Source organism: Aquila chrysaetos, unplaced genomic scaffold (genome assembly GCF_900496995.4).
Source record: "Aquila chrysaetos chrysaetos unplaced genomic scaffold, bAquChr1.4, whole genome shotgun sequence".
In the NCBI taxonomy this organism is placed as follows: domain Eukaryota; kingdom Metazoa; phylum Chordata; class Aves; order Accipitriformes; family Accipitridae; genus Aquila; species Aquila chrysaetos.
Genome location: NW_024470382.1, coordinates 644469 through 651541, shown reverse-complemented (window position 1 = coordinate 651541; position 7073 = coordinate 644469). Strand labels below are relative to the sequence as shown.

General features: G+C 57.7%; 1 long non-coding RNA gene across 1 annotated transcript; it reads right to left on the bottom strand.

Moving 5' to 3' along the window:
* Positions 1-4863: 4863 nt before the first annotated feature.
* Positions 4864-5537, bottom strand: LOC115337824. The gene is made up of 3 exons (XR_003922257.1): positions 5431-5537; positions 5059-5111; positions 4864-4939 (listed from the first exon to the last, which is right to left on the bottom strand). It is a non-coding gene; the product is annotated as an uncharacterized LOC115337824 (long non-coding RNA).
* Positions 5538-7073: the final 1536 nt, after the last annotated feature.

Sequence of the window (7073 nt, the reverse complement as noted above, 5' to 3'; positions counted from 1 at the left end):
TCTGGCTGAGATGGAGTTAATTCTCCCCATAGCAGCCCTCGTAGTGCTGTGCTTTGTATTGGTAGCTAGAAAGGTGTTGATAACACACCAGTGTTTTGGCTACTGCTGAGCAGTGCTTGCACAGCATAAGGCTGTCTCTCCAACACTTCCCCCTGCCCTCACCGGTGGGCTTCGGGTGGGCAAGATCCTGGGAGGGGACATAGCCAGGACAGCTGACCCAAACTGACCAAAGGGATACTCCATGCCATATGACATCAGCTCAGCAATAAAAGCTAAGTAAAGGGAGATGGAATGGGGGGCATTTGTTATTTACATTTGTCTTTGGGAGCAACCGCTATGAGTAGTGAAGTCCTGCTTCCCGGGAAGGGACCAGACATCGCTTGCCGATGGGAAGTAGAGAATAAAATCTTTTGTTTTCCTTTGTTTTCACGTGCGACCTTTGCTTTTGCTTTATTAAACTGTGCTTATTTTGACCCACAAGCCTTTTGTTATATTTTCTCTCCCCTGTCCACCTGAGGAGGGGGAGTGATTGAGTGGCTTTGGTGGGCACCTGGCATCCAGCCCGGGTGAACCCACCACAAGTGCATATCCAACAGTCGGGCTCGTCTGCCTCCGCTGCCGTACTGTGGACTGTGGCTATGGCCAAATTATGGAACGAATAGGTATAATCCATATTCCACCACAGGCTTATAAGCAAGGCTACCATATTAAAACCTAGGCTTCCAAATCACTAGTAACAGGAAAAACAAAGAGACAGAAATAACAAAAATAACTATCCCTTGGATATAGAGGACAGCACTGAAATCAGAAGGGTTTCCTGACTCTGGAAACCCAGAAGGCATTGAAAGGTCTAGAGGAAGCAGTCATGGAAGCTCCCTCATGAGCCCTGCCAGACTACAAGAAGCCTTTTGTATTATATTTACATGGGCAAAAAGGAATAGCCAGTTAGCCCAGAAACGTCTGCAAGCTGTAGAATGTGACTCAGCAGAACTAGACCTTGTAATTCAAGGCATGATGTCCTGTGCTGGGGCTGTTGCAGCAGCAGCTGTGATGACTGAGAGAGCAAGAAACATTGTCCTGGGGCACCTCCTAACGCTGGTGGTTCATTCCTTACTCTTTAGCCCTCCTCTGCAGAGTTCAAGCAGCTGTGGATGTGCCACAGTTCGGAAGTACATTGGTTTATGGCACTCAACCTCGATGGCCACTGGCTTCTTTGCCTGAACTCTCCATAAACGCACAAGATACACTCCAACGGCCCGAGATGTCCTCTCCCTTCACTGTCACTGCGGCGCGGGCAGCTGAGTGCCCCACGGCAAAACCCCCCAGGCTGTCTTGTCCTGGCTGGCTGCTGACAGGAGGGGACACGGGGTGGTGACAGCCTGTGGGGTGACAGGAGGGACACGGGTCAGTGACAGACCCGGGGGGTGACAGGACACGGGCCTTTTGTCGTAACGCACTGGGTCATGGAAGGCGCGGAGGGGGGAGTGCGGTGTTCCGTTGCAGGTGCACGCTGACACGCTGGCGGCAGCCTCTGCGGTTGGTGGCTGGTGAAGCCCTTGGCGGAACGCTGAGGCAGGGGTGCCCGAGTTACCCCAGCGAGCGGCCAGGACTGGGAGCGCTGCGTGCGAGAGAGGGAGCTGGAGGCCGAGCCGGGGCCGCGGGGGTCTGTCACGTCACAGGCCAGACAGACCAGGGAGTCGTGTTGAGTACAGAATTCCCTCGGGCTACATTAAGGTGAAAGGACGCCAAAGGATCAGTTACAGATTTTATTCATGGTGGAAGCAAACTGAACTTGCAAGGTGTAACAACAGTAGGTGGCAGGGTGTCTCTCAACAGGAATTGGCATCAAACTACCTCAGTAAACCGTGTAACCCGTGGTACCCATACGCATCAATTCAGGGCAGAAGGAGGTCCCTCCTGTTGAGTCTCGAGGTTCAGAGCAGACCCCCTTGCTTTCTAGACTCCTTCTCAGAGGAGAGCCTAGGGGCGGCCGAATCCACTCCGAGTCCCAGACTTGGTCAGCAGTTTTATGTCTTAAAGGGATGAGGTGTAAGGATTATGGGAAAGAGAGAGCAAGACAGAAGGAGTAAAAGGAAAAGAAAAGAGAAAGATTTCACTGGTCCTGGGTCCAGCGTTGGTCCAGTCAGCCTAGGGGTCCAGTTCTGGTGGGCGTGCGTGCGTGGGGCTTCAGTTTGTGTCCTTTTATCATCCTTGCCCCTCCTTCAGGCGAGCACTCGAACTCATTAGGCTAGTTAAGTGTCACGTGTGGTTTGTGCTTTCAGAACCTTCGGGAAATGGATCGCTGGGCTTGGAGGTCATTTGGGGAGTAATTCCTCCTTCCCTGCAGACATGACCATTGTTTGATCTTTGGCCATGCACGGTGAGCTGCCCTGCTCAGCATATCAGATCAGCATATCAGAACACAGAGCTGCACACCCCCCCGGCATGGCCTCCCCAGCCTGTCGCTGATGTCTGTGCTGATCTGTGCTGATTGGCTTCTTTTCACCTGTGGTTCCTTGCTATGCAGGGTTCGTTGTTAAGCAGAGTTCGTCATTACGTAGGACTTGCCCCCCCGCCATGTTTGAGACATTAACTCTTTCAGTCTCTCACAGGGCTTCTCCCCATCGTCCGCCTGCCCGCCTGGGCTGCGAGGAGGAGCCGGGCGAGCTTCGCCTCCATCTGCCACAGTAGACGCTGTCGTGGAGCAGGCATCGCCTGGCCCCGACCATGTCGCATGTCCACTACAAGTTCTTCTCCAAGCTGAACTATGATACAGTCACCTTCGACGGCCTCTACATCTCTCGGCGTGACCTCAAGCTCCAGATCATGGGCCACGAGAAGCTGACGGCGGCCAGCTGCGACCTGCAGATCACCAACGCCCAGACCAAAGAAGGTGCGTGGGGGCAACAGGCACGGGGCCTCGGGGACTGCCCGGCTGGCGGTGTCACAGACGACCCCGCGACGGCCATGGCCTGCGGGAGCCACGCTCTGCCCTTTGTGGCTTGTCGCCACGTAGCACGAGTCAGGCTGGGGGCCATCCCGCCAGCATGCGGGGGGACCGGGAGGGCAAGCGTCGCCAGGGATGAAGCGGGGCGGGAAGCGATAATGGGATTCGGCCACGATCGGTAGCTGTGACTTGTGTTGGGGACCTCACAGAGCTGTTCTTTTGCAGTTGCTGTTCTGACAACTACCTTCAGATCTGTGCTTTGGTCGCGGAGCTAGGCACAGAAGAACACGGGGTTGATGGGCGATGTATAGTGCTTACAAAAGTTTTGGTTTCCTGGAATTCTTCTAGGTAAAATGATAAGGAAATGTGGGAGGAGATCTTTTAATAACAAACCTGCCAGATTTCTTTGAAATCTGGCGGAGGAAGCTGAAAGTGATGGAGACAGAACAGATGGCTAGTTTGAAGAAAAAAGAGTGGTTTTGGTGACTTAGTTTTGTCTTCAAGGTGTTTTATGCCACTGCATCGGTATATCAGTGATACAGATGCTTCTTGAAGCTTCCGTAAGGGTGTTTTCGATGGGAAAATGCAAAAATCCCCCAGTGGTTTTCAGAGCAAAGCTAGAGAATACGTTTTGGTGTAGTACATATGCCAAGTTTTTGGTTTACATGCATAACTGAGCTTACCCTGAGAGTCACTCCCACTATGATTCCAGTTGCTCCCAGCATGATCACAGTTGCCCTCAGAGTAGTTCCAGTTGCTCCCAACACGCCAGTTCCCCCCGGGATGGGCCAGTCGCTCCCAGTATGATCCCAGCTGCCCCCATCGTGCTCCTAGTCACGCCCAGCATAGTTCCAGTTGCTCCCAGTATATCCCAGATGACGCCAACATGATCTCAGTTCCTCCCAGCACGGTCCCAGTCACTCCCAGTTGCTCCCAGCATGATCCCAGTTGCTTCTAGTCACTTCCAGTCATCCTTAGCGTGGTCCCAGTTGCTCCCTGTATGATCCCAGTCTCGCCCAGCACGGTCCCAGTTGCTCCCAGCGTGCTCCTAGATGCTGCCAGTATGATCCCAGCTGCCCTCGGTGTGCTCCCACTTGTTCCCAGTATGATCCCAGTCTCCCTCAGCATGATTCCAGCAGCTCCCTGTTGCCCCTAGCATGGTCCCAGTTGCACCCCAACATAATCCCAGTTGCCCCCTAACATAATCCCAGCATGGTCCCCGTTGCCCCCAGGGTGGTCCCAGTGGTCCTCATAAGTAAAGAGGGGGGGAATAGGGGATAGGGGGACCCCCAAAAATTTGAGGGCAGAGGGGCACCTACCTGTCTGCGCCAGGGAGGTGATGCTGACCGGCCTGCGCATGCTGCTCGTGCGTGGAGATATACGGGGGTGCCACCACCAATGCTATCACAGCCCCGCACTTTGAAACCCCACAGCAGGGCTCTCACCTGCTGACCCCTCGCCAGCCAGGGGAGAGCTGTGGGGAGAGAAAATGGGGGGTCAGTGGGGGCGGGGAAGAGATGGGGGGGCTGAACGAGAAGGGTGGGGGGAATAGGGGGGTCACCTGAGTGCGGCACAGCTCCCCATTCTCCCGCCGCAGCGCCTCCAGCACCCTGCGGGAGCAGGGCTGTGATGTGGGGCAGACCCTCCCAAGAGGGTGGCGGGGAGAGGGTGTGGGGGGGCAGACCCTTCCAAGATGGTGACCAGGAGGGTGGACTCCTCTCAAGATGGCAGCCCTGAGGGAGGACAGTATCACCTATTGCCGGGGTCCAGGACATGGCGGCCAACTTCCTTGTGAGAGGCCAGCAGCAGGTTGGACTGCGCCCACTGGAAACGCCAGACGTGTGGGGCAGAGGCTGTGGGGCTGGCCCCATGGCTGGTGTGGGGTGGGCTGCCCTCCATCCTTCTCCTCCTCCTCGCCTGGGATTTGTGGGTCAAGTGCTTGAGGGCAATGTCAGCCGGGCTCTTGAAGAAGAGCTTCTCCTGCAGGCACACCTGTGGGGAGGGAAGGAGATGGCCACCAGTGATGGAGGATGAGGAAGGTTCACAATGGTGGCCAGGGACGAAGGAGGAGAAGGGTTCAAAATGGCAGCCAGGATGGGGCAGCAACTCACCTTGTCGGAGATGGGGAGGTAGCAGCAGCTGGCGGCCCAGACAGGGCACGGACCTGCGTGAGGAAACGGACATGAGCACCCCTCCAAAATGGCGGTTATGAGGGAAAAAGTTTGGCAAAATGGGAGGGGGAACCATTTGGTGAGGTGGAGGGGGGGCGGGAATCCCTCCCTTCCGCCATTTTATGGATAGAAGGTGAGGGGGAATCCCTCCCTTCCGCCATTCCGCCATTTTAGGGATAGAAGGTGAGGGGGAATCCCTCCCTTCCGCCATTTTAGGAGGTTAAGGTCAGGGGGCTCCTTCCCTTCTGCCATTTTAGGGGTACAAGATGAGGGGGGTGCCCCTCCATTTTGTGGGGGTGAAGGGGCTCCTACCTGCGCCCCCTGCACACTGTGCGGAGGATGTGGCCACACCTGGTGACGGCAAAGTGGGCTCCCTCTTGGCATAAGCAGTGGTTGTACTGGAACCAGTCCATGCTGGGGGGGTGCAGCCACCTGCTAGGGTGTCCGTGTCCCCATCCCCCCCTTCCCCACCACTACCTGCCGGCTGTGGCGGCACCAGGACCCCTTCGCGCCTCAGCCTGTGAGGAAATGGAAGGGGGAACGGCCATTAAAAAGGGCGGGAAGCCTGAGGGGGCGGAGCGACTGTGGAAGGGGGCGGAGTCACCATCGAAAAGGGCAAGGAGACTGACAGGGCAGAGCGACTGCGGGAGGGGGCGGGGGCACGGCTGAAAGGGGCGGGGCCACGGTTAAAACGGGCGGGGAGGCTGAGGGGGCGTGGCAACTGCGGAAGGGGGCAGGAGGTGGGCGGATCCAGAGAGGAAAGGGGCGGGGGGCGTGGCCTGGTGTAGGCGCGGTGGGGCGGGGCCCCCTCGGGGCTGCTGGGGGGGAGCGGCGAGTCCCGGGGGGGCTGCAGGGCCAGCGTGTGCTGGGGGGGTGATGCACCCCAAAACACCTGCCAGTGTCTGACCCCAAAGCCCCAGGCACCCCCAAAATACCCAGGGACACCCCAAACCCCATAGGACCCCCCCCAAAATCCTCCATCCAACTCCTCAGGACCCCCCCCAAATCTCTAGGGGACCCCAAAACCTCCTGGTTTCACCCCAAACCCTCATGCCCCCCTCAAATCCCCAGGAGACCCCCCCCAAAACCACCCCCCTGAAATAGGAGACCCCCCCAAGTTCCTTATGCCCCCCCAATCTTTGCCCCCCCAGCCCATCAATAACCCCTCAAAACCCCTTTTGGGGGTTCACCCCCTTGTTTTGGGGTGCCCCCCCTTTGATGGCAGTGCCCAGCTCCTCGCTAGTGCTTTTGAGGGGTTCTCCCTGTGGTGGGGGGGACAACCCCCGATTCCTCTGGGGTCCCATCCATGTGCTGGGCCTGGGGAGGTTTGGGGGGGTCCCGAGGGGCCTTGGGGGAGCTTGGGTGTCCCATCAGGGGATTTGGGGGTCTGGGGGGTTTTGGGGGTCCCACCAAAGGGTTTTGGGTTGGTTCTTGGGGGCTTTGAGGATCCCATCCAGAGGTTTTGGGGGTCTGGGGGGATTTTGGGTCCCACCAAGGAGTTTTTGGGGTCCTGGGAGAGTTTGGGGGTCCCACTGGGGGATTTTGGGGTACCCACAGGGGATCTGGGGGCCTGGGGGGGGATTGTGGGGTCCCACCAGGGGCTTTTGGGGTCCTGGAGAGCTTTTGGGGTCCCACGAGGGGGGATTTGGGGTCCCATGAAGGGGTGTTGGGGTCCTGGAGAGCTTTTGGGGTCTCACCGTAGGGTTTTGGGGGTCCTGGGTGGGTTTTGGGGTCCCCCCCCGGTTTTGGGGTGCTGCCAGGGTGCAGTGGATGCAGTGCAGCTCCTGCAGCAGCTCCTCCACCACCACGTTGGTCAGGAAGGTCACCACTGCCAGTGTCACCTCCCTGCCCACCCGGCGGCACCAGTGCACCCAGTATGGACCAGTCTTCTCCCAGCCCCCCCCCCACTCAATCCCAGTGCCCCCCAGTCCCATCCCAGTGCTCCCCAGTGACCC